The sequence below is a fragment of the Zootoca vivipara genome, chromosome 4, assembly GCF_965207765.1.
Source record: "Zootoca vivipara chromosome 4, rZooViv2.hap1.1, whole genome shotgun sequence".
NCBI classification, from domain to species: Eukaryota; Metazoa; Chordata; class Lepidosauria; order Squamata; family Lacertidae; genus Zootoca; species Zootoca vivipara.
The window spans coordinates 73,025,001-73,049,782 of NC_142587.1; the positions used below are offsets into that span (position 1 = coordinate 73,025,001).

General features: G+C 38.5%; 1 protein-coding gene across 28 annotated transcripts in view; it reads right to left on the bottom strand.

The window, feature by feature from the left end:
- ZBTB20 (zinc finger and BTB domain containing 20) overlaps positions 1 to 24,782 on the bottom strand; it is a 520,201-nt gene that overhangs the window by 271,552 nt on the left and 223,867 nt on the right. For 27 of the 28 annotated variants that reach the window (XM_035115408.3, XM_088668206.1, XM_035115410.3 and 24 more), the window contains one exon: positions 13,844 to 13,926. The gene's annotated coding sequence lies outside the window, so the exon portion shown is untranslated. Of the gene's footprint in view, positions 266 to 13,843; positions 13,927 to 24,782 lie in introns of all 28 variants that reach the window. The other variant, XM_088668198.1, reaches the window with a different exon arrangement.

Consider the following 24,782-nt stretch of genomic DNA (forward strand, 5'->3'; position numbering starts at 1 on the left):
TTGGCTTTTAAAAGAGGATTAGACATATTCATGGAGGAGAAGGCTTTTGATAGCTACTAGTCATGATGGCCATGCTCTGCCTCCACCCCTGGAGGCAGTAACGCTTCTAAATACCAGACACTAGAAACCACAGGAGGGGAGATTCTCTTGTGCTTGAATCTGCTGGGCCATGAGCTGGTTTTGCAAGTGGTCAGCACCTGTGGCACACGACACTCTCAGAACTTCCTCTTGTGATAAGGTGCAGTCCTGCAGTCAAGCATTCACCCTTAGCAGCAACAGGGGTAAAAAATAATGAAGGCCAAAAAACTTGTATTACTGCAAAAACTTGTATTTACAGCATATGCCTGATGCTGGAGCAAGCAGACAGGCGTTTGTTCCAATGGCTGACTGAAGAGAAGAGAGGTTCAGAAAAGCTGTAACAATTATATACAACAAAGCAGAATTTTCAATTTTAACTTCACTCATTTATGTGCCATCTTCCCCCAGTCTTCACTTGCTTACATATTCTGTTAAATACTTTGGCAGTAGGCAGTTTGTTAAATCCTGTCTTAGGAACTGACCACTTTGGTATTGATGGCTATACATCATCTACCAGGGTATATACAGCATTGTGGAGCACTGGTACAGCTCAAACCATGGTACAAAAAAGTCCTTTTTGAATTCCACAAACAATATGTATGTACAGCTGGTGCAGATGACATGTTAATTATGGCCCAAATTCCAGCTAGCAAGAACAGTATAAACCAGCTAAAAAAATGAACAAAAACCATGTTATAAACCTGTTAGAATGGCCATCTAGGTGGTTTATTTTTATGTTGTATTTTTATGTTGTTTAATTCTTATGTAAGCTACCTTTGAAATATGGCTGAAGAGCAGTATAATAAATAATAATCTTTATTATTTATACCCTGCCCATCTGGCTGGGTGATCCCAGCCACTCTCGGCGGCTTACAGTATATCTAAAAACATGATAAAAACATCAAGCATTAAAAACCTCCCACTACAGGGCTGCCTTAGATGTCTTCTAAAAGTTGTGTAATTCTTTATCTCCTTGACATCTGAAAAGAGGGTATTTCACAGGGAACTTATTATTAAAGTTACTTAAGTTCACTTATTTCAGTGGGTCTACTCTAACCAATATTGGATGTCACCCAGCCCTCTACCTCAACTGTCATCAGCAACTATTCCACCAGGCCACAGGAGATAATTCACAGTCTCTCTCCATCAGCTCTCCTGAAAGACCAGCAACATTTCACCCCAGTTGATCATTACAAAAGCTCTGCAACTTAAGAAATAATGCCTGAGGTTTTTTTCTTCCTCGCCCCCAATCCCCTTTCCTTTTGTGCCACGTCTTTTTATCTGTGATATTTGCAAGACAATGTTTTATCCATGACATTTGTAAACAACTCTGGGATCCTTATTTTGGGCTGAAGAGTGGGATAAAAATGAAATAAATATATAAAGGCAATTACATTGTTCATGCCCAGAATTACTCTAACCTTTGTCTTGTGTTCTGGTAATAAGGTCATGAAAACAACTCTCTTGGCAGGATACTAATTTCTGATTATGTGAATTAACAAAAACTTCTGACAGCATGCTGAATGGAGGGGGGAAATTCCCCCCCTTAATCCCCAAGTTATAAGCCTTGTATTATTAGACCAAGCTAGAACAATAGGTAAGAACCAAAGGGGGGGGTAGAAGTAACAAAAGAAAAGCCCAACCACTCAAATATATTGAAAATATGATTTATCAAATCAGAAGATACTTTGAGAAAATACTTTTATTTCACTTATTTTTTATCATCCATGGAGTATCATTCTCTGACCATCAAATCAAGACATTTGAGGATCACCATACTAAACATTTTATAAAATATTTTCCCTATATCATTCAATAAAAAAAAAACCAGGATCCTCATATATACTAAGGCTGCATGAAGTGGGTGTTTCAATAATCAAAATATTTTGAAAAGGTGTTGTATATTTAGTGCTTACAGGGTTTCCAAATATATATATGTAGGTGCAACGTGGAAAAACATGATGGGAGAGGATAAAAAGTAAATGCACTGCAAAGAGAACAAAATATCATATACAGAATTTCACAGCAAAACAATGAATCCCTCAGAGACTTTAAAAGGTTTAGAGTGTGCCCAGAAGACAAACAAGTCTGATGACAGAATGATTACTGTGACAAAGACATCATGGCTGTGACTTTAATTTTTAACAGGAAAACAAAAAGTATAAGCAAAAACATAGGGGCATGTCTGCCATGCCAATAGCTAATGGGTATTTTGGAGGTGGTTTAAGTACCAAAAGTAGATGGATTTGTATCTATCCATTAGTGAGATAGATTTTACCAATTTCTCTCTCTAAAACAAGCTACTCCAAATATGAGTTTCTCAATTACGATCAGATATGAGCTAAGTTAGCTCAGTTGGTTATTGTATGGTGCTGATAACGCCAAGGTTGCAGGCTCAATCCCCGTATGGGACAGCTGCATACAGTATTTCTGCACTGCAGGGAGTTGGGCTAGACCAGGGGTAGTCAACCTTTTTATACCTACCACCCACTAATGCATCATTCTTGATGGTAAAATTTTCTTACCGCCCACCAGTGCTCGATGGAAGGAGGATTCAGCTTGTGCCACAGAACCCCCTACTGCCCACCTAGAATCCTGAAATGCCCACTAGTGGGCAGTAGGGACCAGGTTGACAACCCCTGGGCTAGATGATCCTCAGGCTCCCTTCCAACTACCATTCTATGATCTACCAAAGAAAGCCTTTAAATTGACCTGGAGTATGGGAGGCAGATTGAAACTACATTAAATGTAATCTCAGAGCCTCTGTCTATAATCTTTGAGAATTCTTGGAGAACTAGTGAGATCTTTGTGGACTGGAGGCGAGCAAATGTCTCTATCTTCAAAAAAATAATGCTCAAGTAACTACCGAGTAACTAAGAGTCTCCTCCAGCACCATTTGAATTATGGTGCTGGAGGAGACTCTTGAGAGTCCCATGGACTGCAAGAAGATCAAACCTATCCATTCTTAAGGAAATCAGCCCTGAGTGCTCCCTGGAAGGACAGATCGTGAAGCTGAGGCTCCAATACTTTGGCCACCTCATGAGAAGAGAAGAATCCTTGGAAAAGACCCTGATGTTGGGAAAGATGGAGGGCACTAGGAGAAGGGGACGACAGAGGACAAGATGGTTGGACAGTGTTCTCGAAGCTACGAACACTGTTTGACCAAACTGCGGGAGGCAGTGGAAGACAGGAGTGCCTGGCATGCTCTGGTCCATGGGGTCACGAAGAGTCGGACACGACTAAACGACTAAACAACAACAAACTACCGACTAGTCAGCTTGACATCACTATCAGGGAAACACTGTGTGTGTACTGTATGTTGATTTCAGTAAGCCATTTGACAAAGTCCCCCATGATATTCTTGCAGAGAAACTGGTAAAATATGGGCTGGGTGAGGTAACTATTAGGTGGATTTGTAGCTGGTTGATAGGTCAAACTCAAAGAGTGCTCACTAATGGTTCTTCACCATCCTGGAAAAAAGGGACAAGTGAGGTGCTGCAAGGTTCTGTCCTGGGCCCATTGTTGTTCAACATCTTTATAAATAACTGGGATGAAGGAATTGAGGGGGTGCTCATCAATGACACCAAGGTGGGGCACACCTGGATCTATGCAGACCACAAGCTTAATGTGAGTCGGGCAGTGTAATGCAGCAGCAAAAAACAACACCACCAATTTTATTCTAGGCTGCATTATTAAAAGTAGTGTCTCAATCAAGGGAAGTCACTTTATTCTGCCTTGTCAGGCCACACCTGTAGTACTGTGTTCAGTAGTGGGTGCCACAAGGATATTGACAAGTTGGAAGGTGTGCTGAGGAAGGCAACCAAGATGATAAAGAGGTCTGGAAACCAAGCCTTATGAGGAGCGGTTGAGGGAGCTGGGTACGTTTAGCATGGAAAAGAAGAGACAGGGGAGATATGATAGCCATCTTCAAATATCAAAAAGGATGTCACGTGAAAGATGGAGCAATCTGGTTGTACTATTTCCTATTTGTAACATCACATCAGTTTAAAGATAATGTTTCTACAGTAAATTTGTCCTTTTCTATTTCTCTAGACACTTATATTTTGACAACCTCCACGTCTCTTTTTGTTCATAAATTCTAGCCAAAGTTGGTGACCTTCCACAGAGCACACAAAAGAGGAATCTCTCTCTCTCTCCCTCTCCTCCCTCAGTGTGTGTGTGTGTGTGTGTGTGTGTGTGAGAGAGAGAGAGAGAGAGAGAGAGAGAGAGAGAGAGAGAGAGAGAGAGAGAGAGAAGCTATTAAGTTTGCTCCTTTTTCTTTCTCTCTAAAGTGCTTGCTACGTGTTGACCACCCAACTGGACCGATCTGCTTATCTGCTCTCCAAACCCAGTGCAATACGTAAGTCATTTTCCTTAGCTATAAAAGAGTGTGGGTGGGAAACATGCAATGTAGTGGAACTAAAACCCCATAAGGGAAATCAACACAGGCAGCTGCTGATACCCTGCTTCCTTGGGTAATTCATCCATTTCCCCCTCCTGGGCTAGTGACATGAGGCATCACCCCTCTTGGATTGCAAGTGCAAAAATAAAAATAAATAATAATTAAATCTAACAAAGACAGAATTTTAGCTGCAGCAGCATTCATACAGTGCTAAGTTTCAGTTAAACTGAATTCTTTTGCCGTCTTCTGTGTCTCTAGCATCAGAAACATCTGGTCGGTTTTAGATTCCCCTTGGATTCCCAACTTCAAAGGGAGTTATAAAGAATAACAAATACATGTACTGGCATTGGAAAAAAAAATTGAGCAGCAGGAGAGAATGGTAAAATTGTCCTTATTTGACTGCTAGTGACAGGCTCCACGGGAAGAACTGTGAGAAAATTTCTCTGGGGCTCAGGCAAATCAACAGTTCTTAGGAGAGTGGATCTTTACTGTACATAAAATTTATGGGATCTACTCCATACAAGGGAGTCACACAACTGTACAAGCGAGCAAAGTTCTCCCATGAAACTGAAATACCCTAGATAAATTTGTAATAGTCTTACAGTCGATCCTGCTCCTGGCATTGACTCCCCCACCCACCCTGGGCTTAAAGCTTTTGAACAATATAGGATACTTTTAAAATGTGACTTATTCCTACGGTAGTATCTAAGACAGAAAGAGCTACCCCCCCCCCCAAGAAAGCAAAACAAAGCTAAGGAAATGTATCTTTTGCTGTCTTGGCATATTTGTTACAGCAGGTTAGGCAACTGACTGCCAGGATGTGTTATGCCAGGATGTTCTCTGTTTAGAGAAAATTCAAATGTCTTAATATTTCTCATACAGTACTTAGTTGTACGAGTTAATGTAAAACCTCAGCTCCAGAAACAATTAATTGTAAATAAATGGCAAATTCCTTGCCATTCCTTCTCCTGAGAGTCAGGGAGCCTTAGAGATAGCCTGGGATATAAAGGGGGGGGGGAGCAGAAACCGGGCAGGGGGGTTCTAGTCCAAGACTCTATTACACCATGCTAACGGTGCACTCAAGCACTGCAGAACTTCAGAATAGGAAGAAATCTGTAGCCAAAATTTCAATGCTGAAGGAAGCCCAAGGCTACAGTTTTATGCTCTTGAGATAAAGTCACAACAGAATTAAGTGGGATTTACATCTGAATAAATGTGCCAAGGAGTGGGCTTTAAAGGTGCAGTTTCATGCAAAACAACAAAAGCATAAATAAAATAGTCCATAATGTTTTAAGTTATTTATTAAATCGTTTTAATAAAATTAAATTTTAATAAAATTAAAAGTACATGCTCAGTGAATGAGTACCATATCTTAGCCTTGCTTTCCGTTTTCATTAAGAATGCATAAACTACAAAATTAATGTCTGTCAAACACATGGTGATAGTTTAATTCATAGTTTGCTTTAAATAAAACTTCCATAGGGAATATATTCATATATTTTTTGGGAGGGGTGCGTGGAATTGGTCGGCTAAAAATTCGTTCCTTGGGAAAATGTAATGGTCGAATATTTATTTGAAACAGCATATTTTGGAATAAAGGTAATATTTACACTTATGGCATTTCCCATAGGATGCAAATCCTGATTCAGAAGCAGCCATAGCTCAAGGAGACTGTCGTCTAATTGTGAATATTACATGAGTAAAAACAACATTCTAACTGCATTAAATAAATAATTTGATGCAAATTATTCATTAATTCTGTTCCTATAGTTGCTACAAGAATGCTTTTATTATGACATTTGCTCATCCTGTAACAACATTTGACAAACAGATTTCATTGTTTCTACAAACTTATTTTGGGGTTTCTCCAGGGCCTGTAAATTAAACCAACCCAAGTGGGGCATCTTCCTTGAAAATTACTGTTCTAGGCATTACGCTGAACATGCATCATTTAAATCTCTGCAAATAACACACTAAAATTGATAAGATTTTCATGAACCAGGAGAAGCAAAGAGTGGTGGGAGCCATGATCCATTCCCCCCCCCCACATGTGCAGATCTATGACAGACTACCAGAAGTCTCCATCTCAGCCCTTTCCCAGGCTCAAGCGATAAAAGACAATGCCTATATAGAGAGATCTAATTGCCTTAATTCCTCTGCAGATCCCTTGCACAAAGAACAGAATTGTGTGTGTGTGTGTGTGTGTGTGTGTGTTTAGCGAAAGAAGTGGTTTGCACCACAGCAGGATGATCCAGTTGTTTGTGAAGATTACTGTGAGAATTTAAAGGGAAATATTTTGCCAACTTCATCATTAGAGTAGTTAAAATGGAGCAACAAAACCGAAATTGAGACACACAAACACTTCTACTTTGAACAAGATTATTATTCCTGAAGCCAACACTAGAAAAAAAACAATGGACTACTTATCTCACCTGATCTAGAACTTTATTTTCTCTCGGTTTCTGAAGACCAAACTAGACATGACAGTGGCAGCCCATATATTTAAGTACAGGATTGACCCAATCATGTGTAAAGTGATGTGTGTGATTTTAAGCACAGAAAAGGGGTGAGTGGGTAGCATGCCATACATGACTATTTTCAACTGCACACAATGGAGGCAAGATGCCACTGAAGCTATATATGAACCACAGTGGAGTGGGTTCTTCTTCATGTGCACCAATCCTGAATCAGTGCAGTCACAATGCCAGAAACTTTATAAGCAGCTTTGGGCACAGGTCATAGTCTATTGTGGACAATTAAACTTTCCTCTCAGGTATCTTGACTGGTAGACCTGCATTTCATTACAGGTAGCCTTCAATCTAAAACAGTGACTTACAGCAGGCAACATAACAAAGGAACTAAAACAGAGACGAGACCATGCAATAAACTGAATGCCAAATTTAGCCCAGGATCTGCCCAGGTGACATTATTACAGAACCTAATAATGTCAGCCACAACATCACAGGTTCATTTATCTTCTCATCTTCCAATGTGATATATGCTATCATCTGCCAGCAATGTCCTTCTGCATTCTACATATGACCAACCGGTCAATTTCTATGCAAAGGAAGTAACTGGACACAAATCCAACATCAGAATTGGGCAATATCCATAAATCATCAGGAGAACATTTTGAGCTACCAGGACACTGTAACTGACCTTGAACAAAGGAATTCAGAAGAAACTCCAGAGTGAAACCCATGAATTACAATTTATCAGACAATTCATTTCTGTCACCTGTACTCTGATTCAAGTGTACAAAATTTTATCAAGCTACATATGCTTTGTGCCATTAGAAACTTGTTAGTCTTCAAGGTGCCACGAGACTCTATCCATTTGGAAACTGATTTACTCTTGTGGATAAATTCATTTTTTTACTAGTCAAGCATGCTCAAACCATAAATGGAGTCTCTCTCGGGAAGTCGCATGATCTGAAATTTAAATATTTCCTAATTTATGTGATACAAAATTATGATTTTCATTTTCATTTATTTTGTGCTATAATAATAATAATAATTTATCATTTATACCCCACCCATGTGGCTGGGTTTCTCCAGCCACTCAGTGCTAATTAATGCCTTGCTTAAAAGTCAACCAAATTTAAAGAGATTGACCTATACATAGCTTTATTGTAAAACACTGTTGAATGTATGTTAAGAGAACTATGACTTGTTTCAGCTAAATGAACATATTTAAAAAATAGAAATGCAATCCAATGTGCTTCACAAAATTAGATTAAAATACCAAACACATTTGTATTAGTTAAGGAAGTGCTACTTTAAATGGGGTGGAATGGACCTAACCATTAAATGTGTACAGAAAAAACTATACTATACAAGAAACCAAAAATTAAGGGAAAGAGAACAGAAATACCCAGTATTACATCTAGTGAAACTGAGGAATAGAATCTTTAAAATAAAATAAAATACAGGCCTTGTCCTGCTGTAGAGCCTTGAAGACTTGACCGTAATTATACAGTATTGCTATTTAGATTATGTTTGTGCTCAGGAGATCTGTGCTCAGTAAAGGTTCTCTGTAAAATAATTTGCAGGTTTGCAATATATTTTTAACTAGAGTCAGTCAAAGAAAAGAAAAGCTTACAGAATTGCACAGTGTGCAAGGAAGGTGCTCCTACTATCCAGAAAAGTGCAAGCATGATCTACAAGTAGACATGGTTCTTTCTCCACTGTGTTCACAAACCACCTCTGCTGGATCACAGCTACAGGCTATTATAACCTTTAACATGGTCAGGTAGGCTTGTGTCCACAGCCTCAAAAGATAAAGCTCTTGACATTATCAAGTTCTCTATCTAATGAAGATCAAGAGCCTCATCAAAAGAAGTGGCTTAAGTACCTCAATTGAACACCACTGCGCACAAACAAAAGCAAGTCAAGGGAACCATACAATTTATTCAGATGAACGGGGGGGGCATTTGGGGTTCATCCGTTAGAAAGGTTTAATAGTGATGTTGCAATGGGATCAGATGTAACATGCATTCTCTCACTGTGCTAAAGCTACATCAGTGTCTCTTACTTCTGAGTTTAGCACTGTAGTGATATATTTGTCAAGCTGGTCTTGAATTTGGCCTTCTTTGCCTTAGCTAGCTGTAGCTGGACATGAATGACTCATTATCCTGAATGATTCCTTGTATGTAACAGAAATTAATGACATTATGTGAGCTTTAAAGCAAAGTTTGATTTTATGATTAATTACCCATGGTCTGTTTACAAAATAAATCAACACTGTGTGCACCATGAATATCTGTGGCCTCATCTGAACTTTACTTTCGTCACTTGATAAATAAGCGACTTCTGTCTGTGATGTAGTTAGTGTTCTGGATATAAATTATGGGGACATCTTGAACACAATGTATGAATCATGCACCCTTGCTGTTCTAATTTTCATGACACTGCCCTACAGTACACTGCATTAATATTTTTTAAAAGGAAGCTACTTGAAATATACTGAAAGAATGAGATGAAAAGTCCTTTACCTAAAGGGGGGGGGCAACCTCACAAGCCTAGAGTACATCGCAGGACATGCAAATATAATTTTATTCCATTTACAAAATAATTCAGCTTACAGAAATGGAAAATAATTGAAATCATGAAAACAAAAACAAAAATATACCCTTAGCTACTATATAGATGCAAATACCAAAACAACAACACACAAAACCAGAGAGTTGCAAAAGTGCCGCAACAATAGTAATGACAATAAACACCTATAAAAAAAACCTCAACAGACTATCAAGGAAATCAGTTCTCAACTAGTAAGTACCTTTTGAACAAAAATAATTTTCCCTCTGTTGTATGAAGGACATTCTGAACAGTATCAGTCACACTTCATCCACCAACTTTCAGTTAGTCGCCTGCCCAGGGCAGGAAGCAATTCCTTCCACATGAGTAGTTTGCCAGACTCAGTGACACTTCAGTACATACAAGAGAGTGGGCCCATAAAATGTTTGGTGAGTTGATAAAATTTTATACAGTGGTACCTCGACTTACAAATGCCTCGACTTCCGAAGGTTTCAACTTCCAAAGTCCGCTAACCCAGAAGTATTTTCACCTTGCACGCATTCTGAGCCTGTGCGGAAGCGGCGCGCACACTTTGTGCATGCGCAAAATGGACACTTCGACTTACGAACGATTCGACTTACGAAGAGTGCAGCGGAACGGATCGCCTTCGTAAGTCGAGGTACCACTGTACTACACTATTCTGTTAAAAAAAGAACCTGAACTACAATGCCCCTGATTCCTTTAGATGGACCTCAAAATAGCAAAGTAGTGGATCTTTATATGAAAAAAATTTAATCCACAAGGGTCTTCTGTTTCTCTGACAGATAAATCCATAGGAATATGATACAAATGACGAGGCTGGCTGAATCACTACGTCTAGAAGGAGTACACTTAAGACAATAGTAATAAACAGACTTTTATAGGAATAGTGGATTAAATTCTCTTTCAACATATTCTTCCTTATTCAAATGAAATTGGCCGGGAAAATTCAACTTTTCTACACGATCATTTATCCATTGCTGAGAATAATTCATTGTACTGGTCCTATTGATCAAAACAGATTTTTACTAAGCAAGCCCTTTACCAAAACAAAAAACAAAAAACCTTTTCAAAAATATTTTCCTACTTTTATCAACATTAGTAACATGACTGAAATACTTTTAAAAAAAACAATAATAGAAATAAAAAGTCTTTGTTTTTGCCATGCAGAAAATAATTAATGTTGGGCATGGAAGGTGTGTGTGTGTGTGTGTTTTCAATCCACACATCCAGAGATTTGGGGAATAAAGGGAAATGGACTCTGCAGAAGTCACACATTTTCCTGGGAATATAATGAAAGGGAAAGAGCTCAATGTGAATTCAAAAGCAAAAAAGAGAGAGATCTGAAATAGATTGTCTTCTAGTCTGAACCCTTAAAAAAAACACCCTAGGAATTAAAAAGACAGCATCATGGGCACTCTTCACTTTCAACCTTTTCAGATTTAACCACACATGTCAGGAGGAAAGTACTAGTTCGTCCAGCAAGTTACAAAATTCAGGTACCAGGCAATGGTTACACAACTATTTTTTATGTGAATTTTCTAAAATATTGTAACTGAAGATTTTTCAGCCATTGTAGGAAAAAACCACAACTAATGTTAATTGTACAATTTGAGATCTTTGTCTATCTTTTGCTTCTGAAAATTTATCCACTCTTCTGAGAGATGGAAAGTTAGGATGCAAAATTATAAATTAAGAATGATGGCAATTTGGTGGCCTTCTTTGGACAGAATTTGTTCTTTGTATTCTTTTCCACATCATTTTTCATAGCTTACCATATACTACTTTTACTATTAAGATCAAGTTGGCTTTCCTTTCTTGTTGATATTATCTAAGCTCAGGCAGTAATAATGAATAGCATAAAAACAATGTCAATAACAACAATAATAAGTTCTGATGTTAAGTTCATTTTACGGTACTCAAACACCCCTAAATTAGACTGGAACTAGATGGAACTAAATTTTATCTAAAGCTTTTCATTTACTCCACTAGAAGAGGAAAAAGTGTGTACATATCCGGATGTATACCTGTGCAGATCTATTTTACTATTTAAGGTGTATTTGCCGAAGTTGGTACTTCTGCACCCTTTTCCACCATTTTAATGGACAAACTGTAATTTACAGCTGCACAAATTTTCAGAATCTCTGAAACCTTGCATATTAATTAATTTATTGGTCAATAATTTATTGATTATTTCAATGTTTTCTTGTACCTGTGTCATTCTAATTAGTTTTACTAATTTACCCACTAAGTGCTAGTAACTCCATTAAACTTTGTGGTTACAGAATCTGGATATCGTTTTTAAGTGCAGCATTATCTAAACACCTGAATGCAGTAAGCAGCCTATCTGTTGATAATATTTGATAATATTAGATAATATTAGTCTTATTTCACAGCACCTCACCTTTTCTCTGCCCAATACATTCCCCAAACCCACGGAATGACACAGGCAACAGTTTGACAGATCCAAGAAAGAAGAAAATCTCATTTTTTACAATTCCACTCTTTTTCTTAAGTACAGTACACTTGTTTCAGATATAACTCACTAAGATATACGGCCAGTGATTATTTACAGGAATTTAATTTATCTCCACCCTACTGATATCAATATTAAAAAGGGCATGTATTTGCCATTTACAGGCATGACCAATATCACTTTCCCAGAGTCTACTCCCTCCAGACTTCTAACACTAGATCTAGATACCCGCATGAACTTTTTCTAAAATTGATTTCCAATCAGAAAGGACAAAAAATTGGGGGGGGGGATTTATTAATTTAGTCCTCAATACAATTAGACCGGGAAGGGGGGTAGCATTACAAAGTGCTTTTTGCACCATTTATTTTGAACAGCTGTAGTACTGAATCAACTCTGACAGGGAGGGTAGAATGCTTAAATCTGACAAGAGCCTTCTTTCATTCACTGTGCATTGTCTCACTTGCTAACAAATCTTAGGAAGCCCCAAAGCCGAAAGCTTTCTGCTGACCGTGAAAATTTTAAGTGGTATATTCAAATGTACCCAGGAATTCTTGTCCTTCTTTGACTCAACAGGCTATTGTCCATTGACATCAAAGGGAGCAGAATCGGGAACTGAATGAAAAAACTGAATTATACAAAACAAGAGGTGAACAAGGCGGACTTCCACAAGAGCTCTTTCCATCACTAACTATACCCTCTTCAGCAGAGACTATGAAAGAAGGCATCTCAAGAGTCGAGTTAGGGCTGATTGATGCAATTGATAGAATCAAGAACAAAAGCTTTTTCCCGGGCTATGCTATTTCAAGCTACAGGTGGGGTTGGGGTTGTGCATCTGAATGTTCATGCACAATAAATAACTTTCAAAAATGATAGTTTTCTAATGTTTCAACTTATACAGTTGTGTTTGCCTTTGAAATATTTAATGTAAATACCAAAACAGAAACATGCCCCCCAAAGCCCCTACTCAAATACATTTAACTCTAAGAAAGGATTTCTTATTGTTTTGCCGAAAGTTTGCTCTCCAAATTATATACCGTTTCATAATACATATGTGTAAAGTAAAGAGGTATAGTTGCCTGCCTTTGGAATTTCCTGCAATATAGTGACTAAATCAGGGGTAGGCAACCTAAGACCCGGGGGCCAGATGTGGCCCAATCGCCTTCTCAATCAGGCCCACGGACGGTCCGGGAATCAGCGTGTTTTTACATGAGTAGAATGTATGTATCCTTTTATTTAAAATGCAACTCTGGGTTGTTTGTGGGGCCTGCCTGGTGTTTTTACATGAGTAGAATGTGTGGTTTTATTTAAAATGCATCTCTGGGTATAGGAATGGGGGTGGGGCATAGGAATTCGTTCATTTTTTCCCCCAAAATATAATCCGGCCCACCACATGGTCTGAGGAACGGTGGACTGGCCCATGGCTGAAAAAGGTTGCTGAACCCTGGACTAAATTATACAGGTGAAGTAGAGGTAATGGGGTGTGTGTGTGTGTGTGTGAAGGGATAGGTAGTACTGTTTCTGCTATTTATGAACAAGGAACTAAAGCCCCAAGCAGACAAACAAACCTTCTCATTAAAAGTGTGTGTGTGTGCGTGTGTGTGTGTGTGTGCGTGCACACACACACACACACACACACACACACACACACACACACAATGCCAACAGTAAGTATTGTAGCATCATTGTAGCATGTGGGGTGGGTGAGCAGAAAGCAAAGGACACAGTAACAACACATCACAAGATACCTGTTACAAACGGGTGCAGTAAGATGCAGAAGTGAGGGAACTCTGTCATGCAACATCAAGTTTGGTCCTTAATATTACAACTTACCTTTTTATCTCCGAATGGCTTTCATTAGTCACATGAATCTCCCAAGTTCCATCATTCTGGAACCGATTACAGCACAACGGAAGCTATTCAAGAGAAACACTGAGTTAGAGTTTGGCTCCATACTGCATTTTCATACATATAAAAATAATAGAACTAAATGTGTGTGAGAGAAGCAGAGAAATCAGTCTTACTATGTTTTAAACTTACGGTACTCATCCTACATAGCGACAGCTGTAACACATTTTCTACATATTCAAAAGAAATATTGATTTATAGTAAGTTGATCAATGGGTGCAATCCAACCTAGAACTGGGAGTGTGTGTGCTCATACAATAGGCCTCCTCCTTTCCTCTACCATGAACCTCCAAAATCTGCTCCAGGGAGGTTGGGAAACTCTGGACCACAGCTCCCTCCCACCCACCCACCCAGTATAGGTTGTGGTTCAAAACGTCTGGAGGTTACGAGGTTGAAGAAGGCTGATATAGAGCAAAATTCACACCCCAAACCACACTTTCAACTGAAGCGCTGCCATTTGATGCAGTTCTCAGGTGTGCTAATGGCACTGAGATACTTGCAATGGTACAGTCAAGGCTTTTTAAAACACTCAAGGTCTCACCTGAACGAAAATTTTGTTCCATGTTTAAATCCACAGAATCTTTCTCTGTTACTTATTCTGTTTTTAGGGGAAATAGAGTAAAACTATTGGTTTTTACATACGCAAGACTTCGCGTCAGAAGCAAGCTGTTTGAAATTGATGCAAGTGTGGACAATTTAGACTCAGACATTCATTATCATTGTTGTCCAAGAAAGTAACAGAGGAAAGTAGAAATCAATGAAGATGATAAAAGTTAATGCGGTGGTTATTTTGCGAGAGTAATCTACTCTAGCAAAATGCAGCTAGGTTCATTGTTTGAGTCCAATACCGTTTCATAGTAGCAAATCCAAAGAGCAGATGTGACAAGATCAAAATATGATAAGCACAACACTTGGAAACTCACGAAACACACAATACAGAGGCTTTATCAGACATCCAATAAACCCCCCCTTTTTTAACCAATGCAGAATTTTCTATCTTATTTTCTTCATCAATTGCCATCTAAAACTCTGTAGTAAAGCCTATTGGGTGATCAGTAGAAGCAAAAAATTGAGAAATCTATATTTAAAGAAATGGGGCAGCTGCCCCACACCATGTTACAAAGCTCGGTTATTATTAATTATTCAATTTATTTAGAAATTTATTTTAGGGCATAGTAAGAATGCATGTTTTGCTTCTGCCCTCCAATTGCAAAAATAAAATCCAGTAGAAATATATTAAGCAAATAATGAAAGACACTGAATCTTCTTGCTTAATTGCTCTTCAAACTGCTAGAAAGGTTATTTTCTTACCTTACACTGTGTCTTCTGAAATCTGACAGTGTCATTCAGTCAGTCATTTTAATGTCAGCTACTCTTTTATTATACAGAATACAAGTAATAATGAAACTGTGCTGATCTGCCTGCCTTCACTCCATATAGTGTCTATATTTATACACTTATGCTTCTATTTGAATCTATATTTATCTACTTTATCTGCCTACAGTGCATCTGTTTCTCATACACACAGACAATATATATATACACACACTTACAAATTTTATATATATATATATATATATATATATATATATATATATATATATATATATATATATATATAAACACATTCCACTGCACTTAAGAATCTGCATGAATATACATTGTATCATGCTTCCAATAGCAGCATCAGGAGCAAAATAAAAAAAAATATGCATATGACTAAATAATTGTGTGTGTGTGTGTGTGTGCGCACGCACACACACGCACACACACACACACAATAGCCTATGCCCAGCTGAGCAATGAAAAGGTTTGTCTGGTCTGAATGAGCCATCTTATGTATGGTGGGATTTGGAAAGTGTATTGAGCTACGTATAGGCTAATTGTTCTTATCTTAAATTCACCCTGTTGCAATTATGGATTGGGTGCAAAGCAACAGTTGTTAATTCTTTTACAGCAACATTGGGCAGTTATTCTGAATGAGCCTTATTAACAAAATGCTGTAAATACTGGCACCCTGCCTGCACTGCTTGCCTCCATGTTGTAGCATTAGCAGAACCACACTAACAACCTGGAGGTCACTTCTCGAAACAACTTTACAATAGAGGTGCCATTTTTATGGTGGCAGTTCCAAGTGTGATCATAGCCTGTGGTGCAACCCTCAAATTGCTTCTTCATTACAGGCAAAATATGTCAGCCAAAACCATAATCAACCCATCATTGGCAAAGTGGTCATTAACATTCTTAGCCCACCAAATGTAGTGCATTAAGATGTGCATAAACCTCATATCAGTATGACTGTCAACCTAACACTACAAACACATTTATTAAACTAGAAGATATTGATAAAGCTATAGGTCACACAGTACTCAATTATCCTATGACTATTCACCTAAAATATCCAGACTATGTTGTACTGAATAACCATATATAACTGAAATGTTTCGTATGGCTATGCAAGTAGATTCAGTACTGGGTTGTTTATTATTCTGCTGCAACATTAGAAACCATCAACTCACCAACGCAAGGTACTCCCCATTATTTTTATGGTCACAATTCAAAGCCAAACCAATGAAGCTCTATTCTAGCCTTGGGTTTTTATGTATGGACTATCTTACCTTATCTAAGTATACTTTCTATTTAACAGCTTAATTACAGTTTTACCCATGCCCGTAGCATAACTATTTGTGCTGGTGCCTGAAAGGAAAATATCCTACCAGGAGATTCTCAGGAAAATCTTTTAATAAAATGTGATAGAGACCATGAATAGAATATATCATTTTAAGGCTTCCTGTAGTTTTCAAAATACCAATTTAACGTTCTCATTAGATCTAAGAGAATCTCAAATTTTATTGAAAACAATCATAGATAGCTGCCCTTAGAATTACATGGATATATCTGAAATTGAGATTGCAAAACATGTGCAAGGACTGGAAACAAGCAATTGTGTTTTTCAACCCTTATGTTTTCCAAGTTTATACATCAAGATTTGTCAAGGGAAGTGTAAAATATATTTGTGCAGTCTTTTCTTTTCAATTATAGGGTATTTAATTCCCATTAGTACACAATAATTGTTTTTAAAAATCCAGGTAATAACTTGCCCACTGCATATTCAATGTACTTCATTTTAAACCTTTACTTTTACACTATTATCTTCCTATTCACTATTGACTCTATAAAAACATCTTTGTGTGCATGTTTTCACAGAACCTGTTACCACTTCCATGGTACATTTTAAAGGCCTTCTGCTTCACTTTCTGATCAATATTCATGGCCCAACCTATAATCTCATGTATCCTTGTGTGTAAGTCTCCTTCAACCTAGTGAGACTTAGTGGCTTCCGGACTAGGGTTTTATCGTGCTCCTCAGTGTCCATACAGCAATGTTGGCATCAAAAGGGTGGGTGATATTCCTCTCTCCATTTAATCTCCCTGCATTTAATCTTTTCCTCATAATATATAGTAAGATTAGGGGAGGGGGGGACCTGTTGGCAATTACCCATTTGTGATATAAGAACAACCTGTTTTCCATATGAAACCCCTGTCTGGAAGCACTTTTAAATATGCAAAAGAAGAAATTGAAAGGCAGTGAATCTCCATTCATGATGTTGTTGAGAGTGCATTGCCACTACATTGCCTCCAAACCAGCTAAAGTTTGTTATGATTAAGACTCACCAACACCAATGGAATATAGCTGCAACTAAGTTAAGCAGCATTGCTTTCATAACTAGGTTTAACTGGAAAGACTGTGAAAAACGTTCCAGGTTCAATCCCTGGTGCCTTACGCAGGGCTCAGAAAGTCCCCTGTCTGAAACCCTGGAGACCACTGCTTGTCAGTGCAAATAGTTCTGAACTAGATGAACCAACAATCTGACTCAGTATAAGGCAGCGCCTTATGTCTTATGGATTGGGTCAACTGTCTAACACGAGGAAGTCCAAGACAGTCAAGACAACACAAGGAAGCAAATGCATTTTACTGATTTGAAATTTGAATACAAGTAGTGTGACTAACAACACCTAGATTTTGACATGGGCTAATTTAAAACACAGTAAGCATATTGTTTCAAAAATTCATTATTAAAACAACAGCTGTGAGGATATAGGATTTTATCATTTACTAAATGAATCTCATCCCCACCCCTCAAAAAGCAGCATGCGCAGTCATGACTATAACTGTTCAATAGTTTATTACTGGACAGTGGAACAAATATTACGTGGAGGATAACATCATCAAAAAGTATGATTCTGATATAGGTACCTCATGCACTTTAATATTGCAAATTGCTACATTAATTTAGAAGTCTGTACAAAATAAATGTACAACCATTTCCAACTTGGTAAAATACATACACAAAACCCAATTATATTGATTTAGGGGGGAAATGGATTTTCCAAACTTAAGAAGCAAATACTATACAAATTCAAAAGGAAATAATACTAATTAAATATTTGGCAGTGAAAAGAGATCAGAAACAACCTGAATTACTTCAAGAGGTGCAATGTGTTGGTACACAAATACCCTTTGCTTTTTCACATATTTTTGGTAGCGAATTCTCTCTCACACAAATATATCACTTTGAAATACTCTTTAATGTTTTATACATTCCGTGCATAGTTTATTGTTCCCATATAAAAACATTTTGGGGCGTTTACAGTGCAATCCTATGTGTGTTAACTCAGAATTAAGTCTCACAGATTTCAGTGAGGCTTATTCCCAAGACAGCATGCAAAGGGCTGTGTTAACCTCAATAGAACTTATTTCTGAATAAAGGTTCTTGACACTGAACTCATAGCTGCCAAGTTTTCCCTTTTCTCACGAGGAAGCCCATTCAGCATAAGGGAAAATCCCTTTAAAAAAGGGATAACTTGGCAGCTATGACTGAACTGCACATGTAAAGCAGGAACACAAATGAACCAGCTCTAATCAACAAGCCATATCTAAAAAAATAACTTATATTCTTCTGTAAAGAGTGAACAAATACACAACTGATGAAACATAAATTGTGAAGATGCTACTTTTCATTTTCTACAATGATGGATAACTAGTAGTTCTGAACTGGTTTGTAATAGGAATAGCAAGATTTCTAACATCCGAGATGAATGATACCTATGTCGTATCACCCTTCTCTCTCTCTCCCCCCCCCCCAAATCCACCCCCCCATCCAACATTATCTACAAAGCACAGGATGTCAGCATTTGGGTCCCCATCTGGAGATTTCTCTCCTACAAGCTAAAAAAAGGAAACCTCTTCCAAATTTATCAGTAAGCCTATATATAGCAGAGATTTGAAAGAAATGACAAAAGGACACTCTTCCCCTAGGTCATTTAAAGAGTATATTAGAGGAAGGCCATTACCTAGATGATGAAAACCAAAGCAGCCCTCTCAGCAGATCATCTTGGGAAAGATGCTAATATCTCTTCAACAACAACTGATCATTGGTACTTCCCAAGAAACAAAAGCTTAAGCCGAAGATAATCATGTGCAACTTGGCAACATTACCACATCTCTAGGCACTAGCAACTCTCTCATGTGCCCAATGATTTTTTTTAAATCTGGAAAGAAAGCCAACTGTATGCTTTCAAAAATATGCTATCCCACTAATGCCCCAGCCATTATAGCCTCAACTGTTCAGAAGAAATCAATTATAAAAAGCAGTAAGAGAAACATTTGTCAACATCAACAACAAAGTTTTGCACCCCTAGGAATCTCTACAGTGACAGAATTTAATAGTTTAGAATACATAGCTTTTTGGAAAAACGAAAACCCCCACAGATTACAGAACAAAAAGTTCCATTTGAAACAGAAATATCGACAGATGAAGTTCAAAATGGTATAAAGGACCGTCCAAATGGCAAATCTCCCGGGCCTTTGCAATGAATTCTATAAATCTTTTCAGGAGCTTCTTGTGCTTTGAATACTTGAAATGTTTGATCAGTATCTTGAGCTGGGAAAATAGCTCTACTAGCCCCACTCCTGTTTGGAACCTGCTACAAAGGGACTGAAATAGTGAATGCTCTTGTCTAGATTATACTAGACCATTATTGTAAGAACATGCTGGTGGGCAAATTAGAAAGTACCAGTTCACAGTCTCAGTACTAGTAACAAATATGACATTATTCCAGATAAGAAATCTATATCATAACATGGGGGGTGGAGTTCTGTTACTCATTTATAAAAGCACAACAAGCAAGTAAACTTTGCCTTTTCCTGGTATTGTCTGCAGTACAGAGTCTCCTATCAGTATGACAGTTAATTTTAATTCGTATTTGAATTATGATTTATTGTTACTTAGACATCGTTAGGTTTTTTTTTGTACTTATACATGTATCTGTTTGTTTTTTCGTTTTTTCTTTTTTCTTTGTATTTTTAATGTGTGTTTTTCTTTGGTATCTTTTTTGTGTGCTTGTGTATTTTAATCTCAATAAAGTTTATATTAAAAAAAAAGACAGTTCCATTGGAGGATTCAGGCACGGTAAACCAAACAGACGTCTCCAAACTGTTGCACAATTTCTTATTACAATTCGAACATTCGAAGGGCTCCCAAAATGACATGCAGACTAACACAAGGGACACTTTAATCACCTGTAAACTTCCCCCTGATTTCAGTCCTTTTTTGAAATGGGGGTCTAATTCTGCACATAATGTTAAAGGTGTTCCCTGCCGTTTCCTGTGAGGTTTTTCATTTACTAGTAGCAATGGGGGTCCATTTTGAATTGGAGCCACATCATACAAGGAGGAAAGGTTTAACCTTTCCCTGCTGCAATTGGGACAAAATCACCCTGTAGTACAGTTTGTGACGGGGGGGGGGGAGGGAGGAAGCCCCCCATTAATGCAAATGGGAGTTTTTTCTACCACTAGTTACTGCGTCAGAGAACCATCAACTTTTGTTATGGCAGGAAGAGTTAAATATCTCCTACTTGCACACTGTCATCCCAATTCAAAAAGAACCCCACTTCCTATGCTTACATTTTAAAAATACATTTTAATAATATATTTTAGGAAGCCATCTCACATGTAACTTCATGTATAAGTCAGGCTCTGAAAAAACTGGGAAAGTTATTTGTGTGGCTTCTTCTCCCTTGGGTGTATAGGACACAGTGTCAAAGATTCTCCTGTACTTCAGACTTCCAATAAGAAAAAAAAAATTCTAGTTCTTTTTATACACAACATTTTTACTTTCCTCTGCAAAGGGACACTCAGTGAACTAAAATATCTTAGAAGTTTACAGCACTATATTTAGCTTTAATGTAAATATGTCTGAATTGGAGATGATGATCATTCAGGAAGTGACAGCCAACTTTTCCATGTCAGTAGTACTATGAGAAGTTCAAATAGCTAGAGGTTCACAGCTCATCCAATTAAATTATGAATTCTAAATTGAAACATGGAACAATTGTATATAGCATGGAATGATACCAAGAATAAAGAGCATTGAGATTCCAAAGACAAAAATAAATTACAAGCCGTCAGAACTGGAAATTCTATAACTGGGCAGCTGTAATTTGATATGTTTGGAACTGGCTCTGTTGTACAGAAATTCGTAACAGCCCCACATGGCAAGTCATGAAAGAATCATAGTCTCTCCCTTTCCAATCTGATTTCTCTCGAAAATATTCTATATTCCAAGGCTTTTAGATAAATGACAATATACCCAAAGCAGGGACATATAGGGGTAATGTAGCAGCTAACTTGGTACATAGCCCTGGGTACAGTTTGTTATGTGCAGCTAGCATGCTTTCCTCTAAAACTCCCCAATTTGAAAAACAGACTGCCACCATTTTTTGTCTTTAACATGCATATAAGAATTAACCAAGTGTACCCGATTTCTATTGGGCATTTGGAATACCAATGCAAGAGCCTGCTGGATCAGGCCAATGGCCCATCTAGAGCAGCAACTTGTTTGTCAAGGCCCCATGACCTGCAGTTCCCTAGTGGGTAATAAACACACGGACACAAGTATTTAGGTTTATGGGTTTAAATAGGCCACACCTTTATTGGTTACAGATGTGAGCGGTTTGGCTTGGGCATTGGGTGAAGCCAGGCTCTGTCTTGACTCCTGCCCAACTGCAAGGAGTCCCTCTAAGAGTAAACTACCAATAGGGGGAGCCCTATGACTTACATCAAATAGGGGCACCCCGAGGGATTCCCATTGGGATCCAGTGAAGGGTGAGAGACGAGGGGCCCCCAGCCGCACCACAATTAACATTTCCCATGGTCACGACCCCACTAGTGCTGATTGGACAGCAGAGCAACCCCTGGCCGTAGCCCCCCCCCAGCCCCGGTGACATGACCAGGACAGCACGGGGGGCATCAATCTCCGGCCCCTGCCAGATCACTGAAAGAGCCTAGATGCTTGACCACAATGCGGCCCACTGGAAACACTGGAAAAGGTGAGCAGACTTGTTCTCACAGTGGCCAACCAGGTGCTTGTGGTAAGTCTGAAAGCAGCACCTGGGTGCAACAGCACTCTCTCCACTAGTGATTCCCGGCAACTGACATTTAAGAGGCATAGTGCCTACAACATGGGCAGCCTAATCCTTATGAATAGAAATTTAATTAGTATAATAATTATGAATTTTTCTAATCTTTTTTTGAAGATGTCCAAACTGGTGGCCATCACTACTTTTTGAGTGATGGCAACAGTTACTTGGATCACATATCACCATGGGCAATATGGTGGCATTATCTGCTTGCACAGCTGGGAATCAGTTTTGAATTCAGTTTTGTGTATAGCTTTCTAGCTGCTGAAGTTTCAGTTTTGGCAGCCCTTCCTTCCTAACTCTGCAAAGCAAAGTCTTGATGACTGTGCTTTGACCATTGCAAGAATTGCTATTTTGGATTTGTGATATGGACATTTGGTATGATATTATTCAGAGAGTTTTCTATTATAAAGTACTATAAATCATCCAAGCAGGACCTAAGGCTTTCTGCAAAGACACTTCAGTGCTCAAATATCATTTTCTTTTTTTCAGTTTAATAAAATTGCTGCAGGGATGAGACAAGATAGCAAACAGATTAAAGAATTTGTGAACTCAGAACGGGGAGATTAAATTACTGTCAAACACAAGCAACAACGGGGAGCCCTATATGACAGTGATGGAAATCTCCCCATAAGTGCCAATTCATGCCTGGTTAACATGCGTGGTACACATGGAGAAGGAAATGCAGCTGCAACTTAATTGTGCTTCTGGAATATTCTATGGAATTTTATGTGAACATGCTGAACAACTTCAAGTGTCAGTATAGCCAATATGTGGAAATATATTTTGAAAGGACTGGCAAAACGTCCCTTGCTAACCTTTCAACAAACACTAGAATATTTTTCTGCTGTGTCTGGATTTTCTTGCTGCTGTTAATGCGTCATATTGAGTTAAATTTGGACATGGCTCCACGGGTTCCACATATACATTACATACATGCATGCGTGCTGCCTGGCGCATAGCAACAATCAAGAACAAAATTTTAAGGCTAGAAATGAGATAAAAAATAAGCAGCAACCCAGCCCAGACAGGCAGAAATGGCAAGAAGAAATCTAGAAAAATTTCCTGTTGAAAAAAAAAAGTTTTTAAAAACTAAGAAAGCTATGACCAACATCACTTTTGCATGCAGATTATTCTTAACTGGCCTCTCATTTAAGGCTATTTGAATTAGTATTGCAATACTAAAATGTGGAACCTAAATCCTGTTTATTTGCAGATCATGCGAAAGGCTGGACTAGATGAATCCCAAACCGGAATTAAGATTGCCGGAAGAAATATCAACAACCTCAGATATGCAGATGACACAACCTTGATGACAGAAAGTGAGGAGGAATTAAAGAACCTTTTAATGAGGGTGAAAGAGGAGAGCACAAAATATGGTCTGAAGCTCAACATAAAAAAAAACCAAGATCATGGCCACTGGTCCCATCACCTCCTGGCAAATAGAAGGGGAAGAAATGGAGGCAGTGAGAGATTTTACTTTCTTGGGCTCCTTGATCTCTGCAGATGGTGACAGCAGTCACAAAATTAAAAGACGCCTGCTTCTTGGGAGAAAAGCAATGACAAACCTAGACAGCATCTTAAAAAGCAGAGACATCACCGTGCCTACAAAGGTCCGTATAGTTAAAGCTATGGTTTTCCCAGTAGTGATGTATGGAAGTGAGAGCTGGACCATAAAGAAGGCTGATCGCCGAAGAATTGATGCTTTTGAATTATGGTGCTGGAGGAGACTCTTGAAAGTCCCATGGACTGCAAGAATATCAAACCTATCCATTCTGAAGGAAATCAGCCCTGAGTGCTCACTGGAAGGACAGATCCTGAAGCTGAGGCTCCAATACTTTGGCCACCTCATGAGAAGAGAAGACTCCCTGGAAAAGACCCTGATGTTGGGAAAGATTGAGGGCACAAGGAGAAGGGGACGACAGAGGATGAGATGGTTGGACAGTGTTCTCGAAGCTACGAACATGAGTTTGACCAAACTGTGGGAGGCAGTGGAAGACAGGAGTGCCTGGCGTGCTATGGTCCATGGGGTCACGAAGAGTCGGACATGACTAAACGTCTAAACAACAACAACAAATCATCTTGGGGCTGGCACTAAGTTTAGAGACTCACACACTTTGTGATTTCACATACTGAGCTCAAAATATGAGGCTCAAGACAGGACACAGGCCATTACCAAAATGGTCACTTTACAGAAAGGTGATCAGGAACAGGAGGTTTGAAAGGGGGAGCTTGTTAGGCTTTCCATTACATTTGGAAATTCAGCAACCTTGCCTCTCTAGGAACATTCTGTATCCTATTAGGCAGCCCAACCTTAGAATTGTTCTGTAGATCCTCAACTTCCAGTTTATTGACAATACACACTACCCTGGGCAATGAATATT